The sequence below is a fragment of the Solanum dulcamara genome, chromosome 1 (assembly GCF_947179165.1).
Source record: "Solanum dulcamara chromosome 1, daSolDulc1.2, whole genome shotgun sequence".
Lineage (NCBI taxonomy): Eukaryota > Viridiplantae > Streptophyta > Magnoliopsida > Solanales > Solanaceae > Solanum > Solanum dulcamara.
Genome location: NC_077237.1, coordinates 9,195,651 through 9,214,683, shown reverse-complemented (window position 1 = coordinate 9,214,683; position 19,033 = coordinate 9,195,651). Strand labels below are relative to the sequence as shown.

General features: G+C 35.1%; 1 pseudogene; it reads left to right on the top strand.

Annotated features, from left to right (window-relative positions):
* The first annotated feature begins 8,574 nt into the window (after nt 1–8,574).
* On the top strand, nt 8,575–18,643 carry LOC129901187 (uncharacterized; annotated as a pseudogene).
* The last annotated feature ends 390 nt before the right edge of the window (nt 18,644–19,033 follow it).

The following is a 19,033-nucleotide window of genomic DNA, read 5'->3' as shown; positions in this document are numbered from 1 at the left end:
TTATATTTCAAAAGATATGGTCGTTAGAAGTCGACCCCTTATACGGACTCATTCTAAAACTTAGCCAAAATGAATTCTTTGGACTTAGCTTGGTTCTCAGGATCCTTTGTTACCCCACATCACCTCTAACACTCTTCAATTACTTGGGAACTCATCCTAACTCATGCATACACTTCACAATAGTCGGGTTCGATCCTACACGTACACGTAGAAGGGTCCGAATCTTAGTGAAGAATTTTGGGGGGTGTTACAATTGTTTAAATTGGATTAATTTCATCTCATTCAAGTCTTATCCTATTTTAAAATGATCTTCAATTGAGACTAATTTAATCTTCTATTCAAATCATTTTAATGTTCTTTATTTGCATGGGTGCAAAGTATGTTCCCACATTGAGCTTAGACATGAACATATTCAGATTTTTTTTGCAAGAACTATATTCTCAATGTTTTATAGGATGACCTGTATAACATCTTCAATATTTGTAAAACTTCTAGAGAGTTGTGATACACCATTGAGAAGAAATACAAAACTTTAGATGTTGGATTAAAGAAATTTGTGACTGTAAAATTGTTGGACTTAAAATGGTTAATAACAAGATTGTTATGTCTCAAGTCCAAGAACTACAAGTCATCTTTCATAATCTCTTTGCGGAAGGTATGATTAGATTCAATAGTTTTATTATTAAATTTATTAACTATGATGTTGATTTTAAATTATCCATCAAGGGTATGATCATAAATAAAATATTTTAACTAGTGACATCTATCGAGAAATTGCCTTTTTTATGGAGAGACTTTAAATATTACTTGAAATATAAATACAAGGAAATGACTCTTGAAGATCTGATCGTTCATCTAAGAATAGAAAAAACCAACAAGGCAACAGAAAAGAAGTCTCGAGTAAGTTCAGCAATAGCAAGAGCAAATATATTAAAGGAACACCAAATAACAAAAAGAGAAAGAAACCGTCTGGACCAAAAGGTTACCTGCCTAAGAAGAAGTTCAAAACCAATTGCCACAATTATAAAAAGACTGGATAAAAAACTATGATATGTCATTGTAATGACCCCTCCGATTGTTATGAAAATCAATAGTGGAAAGATTTGGCTTGAAAACTTCTTGGGCAGTAACTTAAAATTTTTAGGTTAAGCCAGTCTCAGACGTAACCTGGTAAGGTAAGGTCTAGGAAAATTCAGAAATGGATGGGGTGATATATCTAAGTGTGGATCGTATTTTCTAATAGATAATACATTAAGAAGTTTGTAGGAATTTTAGAATTGAATTCTGGTAAGTAAAACTTCTAATATCGAGTTTGGCATGAAAAGGTTGGCTATACTACTCATAATTTGAAAGTGTGTTGAAATTAGGCTAATTTGAGATAATTTTTGAGGTTTTTTGTAACGACCTATCCCCATCGTTATGGATAGGCCAATGGGGAAGGATTTTGGGCTAGAAAACTTTGGGTAGCAACTTCGGAAAAATTTAGCCTAGGCCAGACTTGAACGAATTCTGAGTCACGTGAAATTTAGGGTGAACTTATGAATGATGGGGGATTAAATCTCTTATTTTGTTAGGTAAGCTGATAGCCAAGATGATATGAAGCATTTACGTCTTTGCGGAATTGCATTTGAGTGAGTAAAACTACCGAAATTGGACTTGGCGTGAAGGGTATAATTTAATACATCTTTGGAAGGGGTGTGTTGTGAAATGGGAGTTTGAAACTCAAGTTTCAAGCTCACTGTTTCTGCATATCCTGTCAAAGGGGGATTACTCCCGCTAGAGCGTGGCCGCCAAAGTGGGATAGGTCCCGCCAAAGCGGGATAGTCGCGACTTAATTCGAGAAAACCCCCCTTCATCTATTTTCTATGAATTTCCATACTTAAGGTAAGCATTTTACTCCCTAAACTCATCCTTCGATTCCTAATACTCATGAATAGGATGGGTGATCATTGTGGGAGGGTTTTGGCTTGTGGGTAAGAGTGGAAAATAGCCCTAGGGTGGGATTACGATCATGGGTTTGGCCTAGGATGAGAATTGTGTTAATTTTCTTGATAGTTAGGTCATTTTGTTGATCCTTTATACGTATTTACTATTTCTAGACCAAGAACAAATGGAAGAACCCGTAAAGGGAAGGCTCTGGCACTTTAAGGTTGTTGAAGCTCTAATTCGAGGTAGGTGATGGTTTTTTTCCCGTATGTGTCTCATATACTTGTTAAATTGCTTCATGGTATGCATATGTGTATATGAATAGGGAACATGCTAGACTTTATGTGAAATGATCACTTGCTAGCCTGTTTTACAATGAATATATTCTTGGTGAAATAGTGGTGACTATGGTTGTGAAAGTATGATTGTTTGTATGTTGGATTGGGTGTCATGTTTCGATACATAATTAGATCGAGTTTCACATTCCGACACACATTTGAATCGGGTATCACATTCTGACATAAATCTGGGATCGGGTGTCACATTCCGACACAAGTGTTTATAGATCCCATGAGAGGATCCTTATGTGAAATTGCATGATATGGACTTGAATGAATTGTGGTCTTGTTAAGTACTTAATTTGGTGAAAATGGTTAACTTATTATGTATATATGTGCTTATTGTGTTGAGTTTACTTATCCATGATCCGCTTAGTGCTAACCGCATGATCCTACCAGTACACTGTTGATTTTGTGTACTGATACTATACTTGCGCTGTCTTTTATTGAGTACAGGGCATATTCAGCCAGCTGCGGAGAAACCTCGCCTAGAGGAATAATCTTCTTCAATTCCAAGGGTGAGCTATTCCTTCATGTTGTCGTGGACTCTCACATTTATCCTACTCCTTCGTCTAGGACTGGGGTGTTCAAACAATTGTTAACTTTTAATGGTTTTATTTTGGGGATTGCATTCCCTTTTCTAGACTTGTTTGATGTTTAAAGTTTTGGTACGATTGAATTTCAGTTCGTACGATATTTTCTCATGTTAAGTTTGATGACTAGATTATTTTCCGAGTTTATGGAAACTCAATAGTTCTTATTAATTAAACCTGTTTTCGCATCTTTAATTTGTGTATATCCCACAAGTGTTGTTAGTTTGAGCTGTAAGAATGGTTCTCCCACCGGAGTGTTAGTGTGGGTACCAGTCAAGGTGGGTCGGGATTGTGACATTTTATCTTGTGTAAGCCGCTATAGCATGTGACACACTTCTATATCAGAGAAAAAAAGTGGCCAATCTGGGCCTCTATAGCGGGATTTGAGCCATTATAGCGAGATTGGGGGCCGATTGGGTTGTTATAGTGGGGTTAAGTCACTAAAAATTGCAAAAAATCCCCAAAACTACTCACATTTGGAAAAATTGTTTTGGGGAAGAGAAAGGGCAACCTAGGGTGAATTTTAATTGTTTTTCATTAGGATTCTTTGTAAAGACAGAGAACATGCTAAATTTTCACAAAAGAAGTCAGAAGTTCGTGTCCAGAGTTCTTCAGCAATTAATTAGCGTCCAAGTAGGCTAAGCTTAACCAAGTAGTTATAGACCTATTTCCATTATATAATATATTGTAAATTGACCGGAAACATCATGATTAGACCTTCAGACACGAAGTCTGGATGGTTAAAAGTTGTTTTTTATTGTTGTTAAGGCGAGAAAAGATAATGACTAGGGGTGGTTTTCTAGTTCTTGATGGTTAACCTTGAGTTTTCTTGTTGATGTGGTTTGGTGGTAATTGTAAGGTTAAGTGTATAGGAAATTGTTGGGTTATAGCCATTTTTGAGACTTGTGGTAATTAAGGAGAACAAAATAAATGAAAAGAGTATTAATTCATGAAATTATGAAGGTAATTGCCGGAAATGAATGTGTGCTCATAATGGAGTCCAATATTGGACTATTGATATATAGGTGTATATATATGTGTGTATGTTCATGTTGACTATTCCATGTGAATTGCTTGTGCAATACATGTGGGGAAACATAAGAGATAAATGTGAAATGTCATCATATTTATAATCTCATCCAATGAACCTGTTTTAATTACTTGTGGTTTCAAGTATGATTGTTCATTGTGATTTGATTGTGCATGTTGTTTGTGATTGTATGGTTGGCACGGGTACCACGCCTGGTACAGAATATCCCCACGGTTATCTCAAATACCACGCCTTGTATATACTAACAGTTGGCATGTTTACCACGCCTAGTACGGGGATATTCATATATGGTTGGCTTGGGTACCACATCAGTACACTAATAATGGTTGGCTCAGATACCATGTCGGTACACTAACAGTTTGTGTGTGGGTACTATGAGAGAATCAGATTGATTTGTTGTGTTGTGATTGGTCATATTTATTGTGCATACTTACTCAGAGAAAGGACTAGGAGTCTGGGCGTACATGATATCATTGGTTGGCTCAGATACCACGCCGGTACAGATGTGACATGTTTGATTGAGTGCATATGTGATTGCTTACAAGTGTATTGGTTTCTTGAGTGGCCTGGGTATATGTTGATGTGATAATGTGGGACATTTTCATGCAAAGGTCAGGACGGGTGACTGGGAATCTTGTTTATGTTCTGATTGTGGCTATGATTATATGTTGGTCTATGATTGGCCAGGTTATTGTGTTTAAATAATGGGTTGGTTTTTATGTAGACATGTATTGTATGTTAAACACCATAGAATATGTCTTAAGGGATCCTTGAGTGGTCGGAGTTACTTGCAAGGTGAGTTAGACTCATGCATGGGTGAGCGTGATAGTCTGTTCATGTCTCATGTGATGCTTAGGTCAGATTGACGATCGAAAAGCCTTAGTCTGTATAAAGGATTAGGCTTGGAAAACCTTAGTAGGTATAAAGGGTTAGGCTTGAGAAGCCTTAGTGTGTATAAGGGGTTAGGCTTGGGAAGACTTAGTGTGTATAAAGGGTTAGGCGTGGGAAGCCTTAGTGTGTATAAAAGGTTAGGCTTAGGAAGCCTTAGTTTGTATGAAGGAATCCTTAGTGTGTATGAAGGATAGGCTCGGAAAAGCCTTAGCATGTTAAGAGAGTGGAATGATAAATGATAGAGTTGGCAGCGAAGCGGGATAGAATGTTGGGATCAAAGTGAATTAGTTATGGATATTATACTCTGGATGGCAAAAGCATGTGGATAATGATTAGGGTGGTGCAGTTTTTATTGCTTGTTTTCTTCTGCATATCTACTTTATATTATGTGGTGGGTTCGGCCTAACCGATGATGCCTACCAGTACGTATTGTTTGTACTGATACTACTCTTACTATGCCACTTGACATAGTCTGGTTATAAGATTAGTTATGTTTCTTAGGTGAAGATGACAATGATCTCCAACATCTTTTACTTCTCTCTGCCTTGGTGGAAGCTGTGACTACTTTATTTATATTTATTTCTTACTTTTAGAAGCTCTTATACTTGTTTAGAGTAGTTTCTTGGAAAGTTTTCTTGGTATTTTCAAAAAGATTTTAATTGAATTATCCTAGAGTTTTATATTAAAAGGTTAAGTTGAGCTCTTTTCTGTATGTTATAAAAATAAATCATGTTGTTTTTATTTATTCCGCATGATCCATTTTAAATTTGATGGTAAAAATTCTTTTATTTAGGTGTTAGAATAGGTGTCCGCATGACTCGATGAATTGAATCATGATAATCGTGCTCCAAAGAAAGACAAGAAAAAAAGTCAAAGCGAACATGATTGAAAAGAACGAGGAAATGAAAAACTTGTGTGTCATGCTTTTAGAATGTAACTTGGTTGGCAAACTCCAAGGAATGGTGGACTGATTTTAGATTCATTTGTCATGTTTGTGCTAAGTGCTAACATAGGGCTGTTTGTCTTATGCTGCTGCGGGTCAAGATGTGACTATCTTCATGGAAAACTCCTCCACTGCTAAAATTGAAGGAGTTGGAAAGATATGTCTGAAGATAACTTCTGCAAAAATAGTGACTCTTAACAATGTTCTTCATAATTCGCAAGAATTTAGTTTTTACCTCATGTCACATTAAAATTAGATTTGAGGGCATTTTTAATTCTGAAAAATTATAATTAGCAAAAATGAAATACACGTAGAAAAAGGTTACTTGAGTAGGGTCCGTTCAAACTCAATGTAATAGTTATTGAAATGAATAAAGTTGAAGCTTCTTATTTGTTTGAGTCAAAAATTTTATGGCATTCACATTTAGGTTACGTCAACTTCAAAATATTGCGTGAAATGATTAACTTAGAGGAATTACTGAAGTTTAAAAGTGATAAATTAAAGTGTCAAATATATGTGGAATCAAAGTATGTTAAACATCTTTATAAGTCAATTGAAAGGAATTCAAATCCTTTAGACTAATTCACAAAGATATTTGTGACATGAAGTCAATACCATTTCGCAGTGGGAAAAAATATTTCATAACTTTTATTGACGACAGTACTAGATATTTCTATATTTACTTACTTAATAGTAAAAATAAAGCAATTAATGCATTTAAGCAATACAAAAATAAAATTGAAACACAATTAAATTAAAAATTAAAATGATAAGAAGTGAAAGAGACTATGAATATGAATTTTCTATTAAAAAAAATATGATTGGAAGTTGGAATATGGCATTATTCATTAAACAATGTCCTCTTACTTACCACAATTTAACGGAGTTGTGAAAAAGAAAACAAAAACTTTAATCAGAGGTAATGAATGCCTTATTAATCAGCTTTGGTTTATCCCATACTCATGGAGGAATCTATTCTTACCACTAATAAAATATTTAATGGTGTTCCCATTACAAAATACAATCTAACGTTGGCATCTGAAGGGGTTTTATCAAGTTTGATAGTACTCCCTCTATTTTATATTACTTGATCCTTGTTGACGTTACACACTTTTCAAGAAAATTTTAATTAAAGATATATTTTAATAATGTTTTGAAATTCTAAATTTGTCTATTATTAGTACTACTTTATGCAGTTATTTAATAATTAAGGTAGTATGAGAAAGAAATAAATGATAAAACTCTTTTGATGATCGAAAATGGATAAATAAATTAAAATATTTATATCTAATTACGATTAGTAGAAAATGACTATTTGATCAAATAATAAGATATTATGGTTCATGCATTATGATTTATGGATTATAATCAAGTTAGACTTATCAGTATCAAATATCTAAAACATACACTCAGTACGATGAATGAGCTTAGAGTTAGGGTTCGTTTGGTATAAGGGATAAACATAAATAGTCCTACGATAAAAAAATAATTCAGGAATAAAATTTTGATGTTTTGTTTGATTGACAAGTTTGGAAAAAGAAGAATACTTGAAATGAAGTACTTCTTCCGTTTCATATTACCTAGGGCGAGACCATTGTTGCTCTGTTGTCGTATACACTTTTTTAAAGTTTTAATTAGAGATATATTTTATTAAATTAGTTTTATTAATAATGCTCAAAAATTCTAGATTTAACTATTAGTTATTTAATACTACTAAAGATCAAAAGAGTAAAATAATACATAAAATTTTCATAATTTCATAAATTGGATAAATAAATTGAATTAAATTTTATAAGTGTGTTATACAAAAGTGTGTAGAGGGTAGGGCTGTTCACAGTTTTGGTTAAAATCAAAACCAAATCGAAAATTTAACCAAATCGAATAAAAAAACCGACATTCAGTTTGGTTTGGTTTGGTTTGGTTTTAAATTTGAATAACCGATAATATTTGGTTTGGTTATGGTTATAGAAAAAAATAACCGAATAAATAACCGAACCAAACCGATAATTATATACTTAAAATTTATAATTATTTATATGTATAATATTAGTTTTTCATAAATAATTAAAGATATTTTATACGTTTTAATTATTAATTTAATATTAATATACTTATTTTTTAGGCCCAACAATCCAAACCCAACTCTCAAGCCCAATTATAAATTCTAATAAACACTAAACAGTGGTCCAAGTCCAACAATCCAAGCCCATTAGCCCAACTCTCAAGCCCAATTCTAAATCATAAATTCTAAATCCTAAATTTCTAATAAGCACTAAGCACTTGAGTAGCAGGCAACAACATAAAATAAAAGTTAAAACTTTAAAACCCTAGTATCTGTTTTCCTTTTACATTTTTGTTCCTCTCACGTTGGTTTCTCACAAAGTCACAGACTCACAGTCATGGACTAACAGTGAAGGCTCAAGAGCAACCACAACTCCTCAACCCCAAGTATAAGATTGTCAAATTTTGAGAAGGTTTGTAAGGAGTTTTTCAAATTTTAAATTGATTTTAAGTTGTTTTCTTTTTTTTTCCGAATGTTTAAGTTGTTTCATTTTCTGTTTTGAACCTCTGTGGGTCGTGAGGAAAAAAGAACTTCATAAGAATTTGAAGAATGTAGAGAGAGAATATTTGAATTATCTCGGCTAGTCATAAACCGAATAACCGAATCAAACCGAACCAAACCGACAATAACCAAACCCGTGGTTATTATTTTACTTGGTTTGATTATGGTTTTAGACATTTAATAACCGATTAAATTAATTTAATTATGATTTTAATCAATAACCATCCAAACCGAACCATGAACAGCCTAGTAGAGGGGTGTGTCAAAATCAGTTGAGAGACGGCCCCCGAATCAAAAAGGCAAAACCTCGGCTCAATAACCAGAAGGATACTCTTTAGGCCTTCTCAAGCTCAGTTTCTTGGTAAAGCAACAAACTTTGGCTAATTTTGAGGTCAGTTACGTGCTTAGCATGTTTTTCTTGAATTCCGGCTTCTTTTTTGCAGCTTGTTTCCTTTTACAATCCTAAGCTATTTTGTTGGAAGTGTGATCACTTGATGTCTGCTCAATGCTGGTTCAATATTGTGCGTTTTTGTTCTTGTACATGGTGAATCTTTGAAAATCAGCGAACCCCATTTCGTATTTCATGTGGGTTTGGCCATTATTGGTCCTTGATTAGTAATTCTTGAAGAAAAATCTGTTCTTTGTAGCTGAGTTGTATTGAGAGTTTTCTTGAATTAAGGTTAGTTTAATAAGCAAAATTCTGTCTGTGTTTCATTTGGGGTTGTGGTTTGATGCTATATTTCATTGTTTATATGGTCATCAGGAGCTAATAGTTGGAAAAATGTCTTCTTTCTGTCTGATGTTCTTAGTTACAGTCATTCTTGTTCGGGTCCTAAATTGTAACAGAACTTAGCATAAAATGATTGTTTTTGTTTCTGGATGAGGGTGTTTAAGAACTGGGTTGTTTTTCGAATAATCCGAACTGTTTCTCTGTGGCATCAGGATAAATACAGATAATCATGTATTTAGTTCGTGGGAAGAGCATGTTGGTTCTCAGGGGAAGGGACGTCGTGTTATGCACTACTACTTGAAGGATACCTCAGCGGAGTTAATCCTTGTTGTTGTGGGTACTGAAAGAAGTTTGATGCACATGCTATATGTTCTCTCAGAGAATTGTTTGGATGCTTTTGGGCACACAAGTACTATAAATTCTGACACAAAGTGGCGTGCAAGAAAAGAGGTAGTGGAATGGCTGACTTTTTTGATTTCAAAGCATCACCGATCACTCCCATTTCAAGTACGTATAATCATGTTGCAGTCTAAGATTTCAGTTACATGAGATTTGCAGTATTTATTGGCGTACATGTACATCAAATGCTCTCATTTCTAGTGTTTAGCATTTCCTGAAGAAGTTGATCATAGATCATTGGCTGCTGGTTACACTCGATCAATCTAGAGACAGCAGATGTCTTATGATCATGTCTAAAAGCAACAATGTTCAAGTTCTGCGAGTGTCCAAACTTTATCAATTTGATGGGTTAATATCAGTCTCACTTTTTGTGAACTATTCATTGGGTACAATCCTTTGCAAATCTAATTTGAAGATGAAAAACCCTTTTTTGATGAGTTTGTAGATGAAAGATCTTATGCTTCGACAGGAAAGAAACTAAGTTATGTTGCGATTATTGTTTCCATAAAGAATCCTCCTTCCCTCGATTTTTTGGGGAGGGAGCAGTGGGAGATAGTGAAAAGTTATTTCTAGTTCCATTTTTATTTTGTGATTTCTGTTCCCGACATCAGTTTTTCCGGCACAAGTTGAATTTCAATTTAGTTGTGCATCTGGATTTAAACTAGAGTGGTTTACTGATGGTAGTTCTTTGTATCCCAGAGATGGATTATCCTTGTTTGAAGAATAAATGAGAACTTATCCTCCTAAGTAATTACTTCAGTATGCTTTATTTTTGCATGGAAAATATACTTTGTGCTCCTTGTTCCAACAATAGTCGCCTGTGTGTTGTTGTACTTGAAAACGTGCAGTGCACAAATTTGTGGGTTAGTATAATATTTTGAGAATGGGGCCTTTTTCTTTGGCTGATTCGAACATTATTAGTCATTCAGTCCTAAAGCTTAAATTACTATGTGATTCGGACTTCAACTGTTCCTTTTAATTGTTGAAGCACATAACTTAATATAGAACAATAGTTATGACCAATCTCATGATGTCTTAACATTGGCTACCAGTATATATTAAAGTTTCACCATAACATTGCAAAATCCAAACAAAACTTAAGACTGCTTCTTCACAAGGATCCTATCATATCAACTAGTGATTCAGCCTCCTCAACATAGCTTTCTTTATACCAAAAATGAAACAAATAAATACAGATCATCTTGATTTTCTGCACAAAATCGTATTTGTCTTCAAAAGCTCCACAGTTCTTCTACTTCCAAATAGTCCACCATATACAAGTAGGGACAAGTTTCCACCAATTTTTCTGACTGATTGCCCCGTCTGATACCAACATTGCAGTAAATCAACACTTGTTTCTGGCGTTGACCATCTGATTCCTAACATGTTCAAAAATAGTTTCCATAATTTCCCGGTAACAGGACAATGAATGAATAAGTGGCTTTTATTTTCCCTAGCAGCTCTGCACAAAAATCATCTCGAACACACCTTAAAAGGAGGTTTCACATGGGTATTTTGTTCTGCCCTTGTTAAGAGGCTTTTCTGTACTCCCTTAACCAGGCAATAAATAAATAGTCATATAGATTATGGGTTTCCTCACTATCATCAGCAACAAAAATGACGAGATTAACACCCAAGAGTGTGACCTAGCGGTAGCAACGAATTATCAGATTTGTAATATTCGATGAAGATGAGGAGATTAAGGGTGAACGGTGTTCATCATTTTAGGATTAAATTATCTGGTTAATTGATATTTATTCGTCTTTTTCAGGCCATACTTCTTACTATCTAACTAAGACAGGTGGATTGCTATTCAATCTTTTAAATTTGAATTTATTCCTTATTATATAAACTGTATTCATCATGTTTGCTCATTTTTTGCTATTAAGAATAAGTAAATACATTCCTTATTGTCAAGCAAAAATGATGATCGTAAGCTATGTCCTCCATCATAATCTCAGATGAAACTATCCATGGAATCATACGCAGTGTAAAATGTATATCATCTTTGTTCTTAACCAAGACTCATGTTAAGCTCCATCTCAGAACGTTGTGGTATTAGGAGTAAAGCATCCTGAGGTTGGCTTATCTCATTGAGCATGGAGAAGCATTGGGAGCATTAATTCTTTTTTTTTTTCCAGAGCTGTTTCTTTTTCCGTCCGCTGTCCCGACATAGTGTTTTTCTTATGGTTCTTCGGAAGAATCAACTTACATCTTCCTTCTTCATTGATTTGGGTGATCAACGTGTGTATGGAGACTAGAGAGGAAGATTGCTTGAATCAAATATACATTTTGAAATTAAAACATGTAATAATCAGTTGGATTTGAAGCATTTGCTCATGGATCCAATACCCGAATTTTTTAACTTAAGAGTGCCAAGAAACATTACTACCTATCACTTTTGGAACATTTTTAACCCTTACACAACATAGAGACCAAGAACCTGACGTACTCTTGTTTTCTTCAATTTGGCTTGAGTTACTATTATTATGTCATTAATTGATTTTAGCTTAAAGGAGGTTCCCCATCAAGTGATTGTCATGAAATTTTACACGTGATGTTATAAAGTATAAACATATCAACAAATAAATCAAAATGCATGGTGGACTAAGTTGCTCGGTCTTCACTTTGGGTGCCACACCCGTGTTGACATGGCATGGGTGTGGGATCTGTATCGGATTTAGTCAACCGATTCTGGATAATTTGAACAAAATCAAGTGAGAAATTCCAGATAGATACAATGATTTCTATAATCAAAGTAAAAGTTAAGGTGAAATAGAAGAAATAGAGTACCTTGTATATAGAAATTTCTATGTTAGTCCTTTTATTTATATCACCATATACAATTCTCCTCTTGATCAATAAATTTTTCGTCAAACAAAGAAGATACGTACCTGTGAATCTTAAAACTTTAGATCATGAAGGATCCATCTCTAGATCCACACCTGTATTGAACACCTACACACGAGTTCGAGCCACTTAGATGGTGGATCATAATTCTTATTGTTCTATTGGTTCTGTTATTATTCATACAATAGTAGCAAATGTAAGAATTTGCGCTTCCTTACATCGTAAGTTGTGAATCATATTTTTAATCACTGTGAAATTGACACCTCACTAGGAAACTCCTTTTCTTTTGATGTCATTAACATCATGAGATAAATGTTTTTTTAGTGAGTTGATATATTTTCTATCTTAAATAATTTAAAGAAGTTTTAAATGTGCTATTTTAAGATCCACGACAATCTTACTTCATGCTCTAGGTATTGGGCTGCTATAAATACTAAGCTATAGTATAAATGGTAAAAGAGAGTCCTATAGGGAAAAGATAGCATTTTTAATTCGCAATGTAATGAATCTATTTAAATTGAATAGGACTCTGCATATGTGAGTTTTGCAATCCATCTCTCCAGTCCCAAACTGGATAAAAGAAGATCCAAAGAGGGTTGTACTAGGTGGAGGAACAGTTCAAAACAATCAACCCAAATGAATCCTTTGAATATTGGATTCAGGTCTGTATAGAGGTGAATTGATCATTTCCCTGTCCTTCTTCGAGAAGAAGCATAAAAAAGGGAGAGGGAGAGGGAGACTCCAAGGCAGAGCCAAGATTTTAAGTTTGTGGATCTGGGATTCTAGTCCTTTTAAGTTATTGGGTTCGAAATTAATAATTTATACATAGTCAATGAATATTTTAACGTAGATACAGGGTTTGGACCAAAGCTAATGGGTTCAGCCAAATCCGTAACCAAAACTTTAGTTCCTCCCCTGGAGGGAGTTTCCTTCACTACTTAGATACTAGTAGGGCTCATACTATTTTAATGGATGTTTTGGACATAAAAAATGTGAAATTTGAAAAAACGTTAAAAATAGTAATTGAAAATTGTAGTTGTGTTTGGACATGAATACAACTTGGAAAAAAGTTGAATTTTTGTGGGTGATTTGGAGTGAAAATGTGAAAACATATATATTCTAACAATTCTATGTCCAAACATGATTCCAGAATTATATTCTGGAAAAAGTGAAAATTATCATGGCCAAACAGGCCCTTAAAGACTTGGAGGGGACAATGTTTGAAAGAATAGCTAAAGGGGGAACTTCAACCTCTTAATTAGTTTCGGGGCCAACGTTGCCTTTTACTTTTTTGATGAATATCTATCTCCTGCTACTGTAAGGCTGTGTGCGGTATGATGGAAAATGTTTTACATTGAAGTATTCGACTATCTGAATCTTTACCCGATAAAAAGAATTGAGTACAATAAAGGGTGGGATTTTGTAATACCAAAATCCGCTCTTCCACGTGTTTAACTGCACTTGTGGTAGATGCAAAATAAATACAACCTTTACTTAGTATCTTAGTAGTCTCAATGGTGTATCTAACCTTCTGAGTCCATCTTTCTCTATTGTCAATTTTAGTAGTGTTTGTGAATAGATTAAGGTAAAAGATTGCATTTAACGATTAAAAAAGAAAAAAAAGAAATCGAGGTAAAAGTTTCCTACTACATCTATGCCATCCTTTTTCTCCCCGATAAAAGTCCAGAATGTATAACTTTCTTTTTCTGATACATCAATTTTTGCTTTGACAGAAAAGGAAAAGGGGGTTTACGGTTCTCGGCCTTTTGTTTAATCAGTTCTGCTCTAATTGATAGGCAAGATAACCGATGAAGAATGTTTGATGCTTTTCTCCTCTTTTTCTTGATAGCATGAAGTCTTTTGTGTGGGTTTCACATAAAATTCGATGGCATCCTTGCTCTAATGTGTAAGGGCGCAGTCTGTAATGTACTCGAATGAAGTGAGAGAATATGTAATAGGAAAGGGGAATTTTATTATGTTATCATACTTGTCACAAGCATCTGTATTTTACAAATTATCACAAACCCAAGTTCTTAATGTTATCACTTCAATACAATTACAACCAGAATTGTATGAACTGAATTAAACCTAACTAATCCTCCATAGCTGGCATGAAACTACTATAATGGTCCTGTTAAGAAGAAGGATCAAGGTGAGAAGAAGAAGAAGAAGAAGAAGTAAAGAGAGAATATTGGTGTAGAGAGAATTTTAGAGAGAAGAATTACTAGTATTTTCGTAACTGCCTATCCCTGATTCTGTTAGGATATTTATCAGCTCCTCAACAACTTGAGAAATCCTGTACATTGATCTTATTTGGGATGAGAGATCCTGAGTGTTGATCTTATTTGTTTACCTCGAATCTCGGCCATTGAAGATCCTTCTCATTAAAAGTATGTCGTCATCTCCTGTGTCCACGTGTAATCCCCAATTCAACCTTTATTACTCCTCACCGAATCCATTGCCTCAATTTGTATCCCTAGCTTCTCCTTTCGTGACTATTACAATCCTCACTCCTTCAAATCGACCTTGGCCTCAAGGTTGTAATTGAGCAACAAACTAGGGAAAAGGGCTGGGTATTTACCCCCAATCTTCCCATGTGGCTTCATCGAGGCTCAGATTAGCCCAGTGAACCAATACCTGAACCCCGACAATATTATTCACTTTCGAGACACGCCATCGGAGAATTTCCAACGGTTCCGCCAATAGGTGACCTTCAGCTTCGCAAGCAGGGGTTGTTGCTGTGAGGTGATGTACGGACCAACTCGAAGCTTCATATGCGACACATGGAAAACCAGGTGCACTTGTGACCCAGGTGGTAGCTCTAATTGGTAAGCAACCGACCTGACTCTTTCTATACCATATAGGGACCGTAAAATTTTGCACTTAGCTTGAGGTTTCGCCTCACCTCTATATATGATTGTCAGTATGGCTGAACATTGAGATTGACTTTATGTCCTACCTAAAGAGTTCTTTTTGAATGTTGTTTGTCAGCATAGAATTTCATACGCGATCGTACTATCTGAATGACAAAGGGGTTCAGCGCAAGGAAATAATCCTGGAGGTGCGACGCTTCTATGGGGAAAGAGAAGGTCAATTGGCCCTTAAGTGGCATGGTGGGGGCAAGGAAGCCGAGGGTCTATCGGAAATAGTCTCTCTATTTCTACGAGATAGAGTTAAATTCGGTGTGGGATTACACTGGGTATGTTGTTGTAATGGGGGTGTTTTATGTAGCATTCAACGAATAATGAAGTCATCCTTCTCAAAAAGGTAATAATAATGAGGTAACAGAATGTCTGATTGTGATCTTGCTGCTGTTTGGCTGTGGTCTGTTGTATTTCCAAGACCTAGTTGATCAGTACGAGTCTGCCCTTTGTTTCTTACACCATTTTAGAATTTCACTTGAACAATAAACTTCTCTTTTATTTTTATTTTATGTTTCCATGTTGCAAAGATCTATTGTGTTAAATGTGCAGTATGCAGTGTGGATCTTCCTTTTATCTTTTCTTCCCCCTTTTTCATTTTCCCCTTATGCATCTATTTGTGATCCTTAATATCATGCATGTTTGGTAATCTTATTAACATTGATACATTTTTCAACTTCCTCTTATGCTTTGCTTTATTTGACATTGGTGTATATGTTCTGTGTTGTGTTTTGATGTTCATGTAGATCCCAATTAATTAATATCCAATTTTAGAGTATATTTTCTTTAAAGATATGTAGGCAGGCGACTGAACTTTTTTGAATTAAGTCCTCCAACTATAGCTCAGGATCAATTATACTAGCCTTTGGTTTGATGTACTTGGTAAATGTTGTCATAATATTGTTGCCATATTTCAACAATGAATTCTTTGCTCTTCTTGATGGTTATATGTACAAGAAGAATTTAAAGCTTAATATCATTCATGTTTCTTGATGTGGGAAAGGGGAAGTAGGTGGTTCTTAAAATCATTAACCTGCTCCATTTCCTGCCGCTGATAGGTCCAGAACATCTCCAACTGCTCTTCCTGCTGCTCAAGGAGATGCTGCATTGGGTACCCAGAGCACTTACCCGCCAATTGCACAGAGTTGTTTTCACTGGCGTTTTGGACGAGGGGCGATATGTAATTCTATCCTTGTTAGAAGTGCTGGTGAGAGGGGCCATTCTGGTATCAGAAAGTCAATTCCTGGTAACCAGATAGCAAAAGCCAAACCACCAACTTACCCAAAGTTAAAAATAAAATTTCCAAGCATAGGATCAATTGGAATTCAGCTTGTTGAGCCTCAAAATAAGCTGTCTTTTGAAGTTGGTGACAACTCAGAGGTTCTTTACCACGATAGTGGCATGAGAGGCTGCTGGATCAAGTGTAAGGTCTTACAGGTATCACAAAAACGTCTGAAAGTTCAATAAGATGACATCCAGGATTGTGATGGTCCTGAAAAGCCTGAGGTACCCTGCTACTATAACTTAAGTTTATACACTATAAGTTATGATCTACTTACATATATTGACTTGTCCGTTCTCCCTTCACCCTGTTTCCTCATCACCTTTGCTTGATTTATAGGAATGGATTCCTTCCTACAGAGTTGCATGCTCTGATAAATTGGGCATGAGATGCACAGGATGCATCACAGTTCGTCCACGGCTTCTGGAGGATTCTTCTGACTTTTCTTTTGAAATAGGAGCTGCAGTTGATGCTTGGTGGTCTGACGGATGGGAGGAAGGTGTTGTTTCTGGATTTGATGTCTGTGGAAGCGGTAACTTAAGGTTTACTTCCTGGTAAGAATTAACAGTCCCAAAAAACTAAATGTTTAAATAGAAATAGAAGACGGAATAAAAGGAGAATTCTTGCTTATTGGTTGATGCATAGCAACTTCGCGTAAGGATAATTCAACAGACAATAAATGTAAAATTGGAGTCTCTAACTATTTTCAATTCTTAGTTGAAATCATATGTCTAAGCTCAGCATTGTCACAAATTGGCTTTCTAACTCAGCAGTGGAAAAAGTTTTAAACAGTAGGCCTAGCTTCTGGCTAATTTGTTGTCCTGGATTTTGAATGATTGATGTTGTTCATGGCCTGATGCCCCAAGGTGTTTTTTTTAACTCAATAACAGGCGAGAACATATTATTGGGGATTCAAAGGAAGAACGTGAGGGCTTCAAGAGATTGGATAGATGACAAATGGGTTGAAGTTAAAGGAGAGAAAGATATAAAGTCGTTCATAAGCTCGAGTATAACTGATGTATCCAAGTGCAGTATCAAAGAACATGGGAACTGCGAAAAGCGGATGGCTCCCAAGCTTGTGGCACCTGAAGACAACAAAATGGCGTCAACTTCTAAACACTCAGCGGAGAAGCAAGACACGAATGTGCTTAAACTGAAAAAGTGATGGTGTATTGATTTTTCTTGCAGGTAACAAGAACTGATTTCAGACAATTCTACAAGTGATAATGCTGGCGTCTAGCAGTCGTTAGTTCTTTTCGATAATTCTTAAATACTTTTTGGCACTGTGGGTAAATTTTGACTTGTAAGTAACTTTAAATGGTGCTCGATTTGCCTTTGTAAATGTATAGGTCTTTGACAACAAAACATGGAAAAGGCATCTTATAGAGCTATAGGCAAGCACTCTTTTTTTTAACCCCTCCCCAGGGAACTCCCACCTTTTCGCTCCCTTGGTGACTCGAACTCACAGCCTCAGGGTTGGAAGTGGAGGGTGCTTATCATCTACACTCTTCTGGTTAGTATATATTTCATATAAATAGTGGCTTGACATAATTTTTCCTTTTTTCATTTTTGTGAGGCGGTGGTGATAGACAGTAACAACCGTATCATAGTTAGAACAACATTATGATTTTGGGAACAACTAATTAAGATCAAATATAGCTGAAGATTAACTTCAATTAGTATAACATGATTGTCGATGGTGTTATTGGGTCTTTTAATATTTATTATTTGTGAAATTCATATCTACATAACATAAAAAATTAGCCAAGGTTCTTCATCACGAATTCTAGGATTTTCAAGAAAATTCATCGCCAAGGTTCAATAACGGCGCTCCAAAATTCTTGAGAATGTTCTGGTCTTTGGAGGAAAGGGCAGCAAGAGTCCTTATTGAACCTTGGCGATGAATTTTCTTGAAAATCCTAGAATTCGTGATGAAGAACCTTGGCTAATTTTTTATGTTATGTAGATATGAATTTCACAAATAATAAATATGAAAAGACCCAACAACACCATCGACAATCATGTTATACTAATTGAAGTTAATCTTCAGCTATATTTGATCTTAATTAGTTGTTCCCAAAATCATAATGTTGTTCTTACTATGATACGGTTGTTACTGTCTATCACCACCGCCTCACAAAAATGAAAAAAGGAAAAATTATGTCAAGCCACTATCTATATGAAATATATTTATATAAATAAATATATATATATATATATATATATGTTTTACAAATTGGCCAAGAAGTTGGCATGCTCTTGTATTTGTACACTCTCTTTTATTGGTTATGCTTAAAAGTTTTAACTTTATAAGTTTCCTCAGGAGCATGTGTTTGCTATGTTACTCTTAACACTCCAAAAATGTTGCCCCACCCATTTTTAGACTCTGTTTTCTTTAAAATCTATTACCACTTTTTTTTAAGAAGATGAACAAATTGTTCTAACAATTAAGTTTTGAAAACTGCAGATAAGTATTTTATATTTCAATCCATTGTTATAACCAAACACCAACTGCATATTTTACTCTTTGCCATATTGGCAAAAAG